This window comes from Sinocyclocheilus anshuiensis, unplaced genomic scaffold (assembly GCF_001515605.1).
Source record: "Sinocyclocheilus anshuiensis isolate Anshui unplaced genomic scaffold, SAMN03320099.WGS_v1.1 scaffold1014, whole genome shotgun sequence".
NCBI classification, from domain to species: Eukaryota; Metazoa; Chordata; class Actinopteri; order Cypriniformes; family Cyprinidae; genus Sinocyclocheilus; species Sinocyclocheilus anshuiensis.
Window position 1 is genome coordinate 570,038 of NW_015540943.1, and position 623 is coordinate 570,660.

A 623-nucleotide genomic window follows, 5' to 3' on the forward strand; every position below is an offset into this window, starting at 1 on the left:
ACACTCTTAACATCAGTCAGTCAAGCATTATAATATGATAATCAATGTTATTTAATGATAGAACTTTTGTAATTAGAATTAAAACTTGATAACCATGTATGAATGCATATTAGTCATTTTAACTGAACTTTGGACTGGTGGTGGTGCTTTTTTGGTCATTCAGTGTTTCTGTAAAAAAAAAAAAAAATTGGGGAAAAACGAACAAAAATACTGATTAGATAATACTGATACGAATTCTACTAATAAGAACAATATAAAACGCACCAAGGATTAATGAGCTACTGGATTCATGAATATTAATCAGGTTGTGTGCGTTCGCTCGAACTGATTTGCTGAAATCAAAACAGGGACGATAATAGGTGAGCGCCAGCCAATGAGATTGCCGTTTGCGCATTAGTTCCGCCCACTAGCGGAGAAAGCGGTAGTTCTTAAAAGCGGAAGAATTCCAAAGGAACTCCGTTATTTTGACAGCAAAACACAACAAAGAATATGGTTTACATGTAGCGGGCATAGGTAGCGCGTCAATTCTCTCTCTCCCCCTCTCGCTGCGTGTGTGTGAAACAAAGCGACGGCGAGTTGTGCGCCTTCACACTAGAGTTTACGGTACGTTAAATACAGGTGCG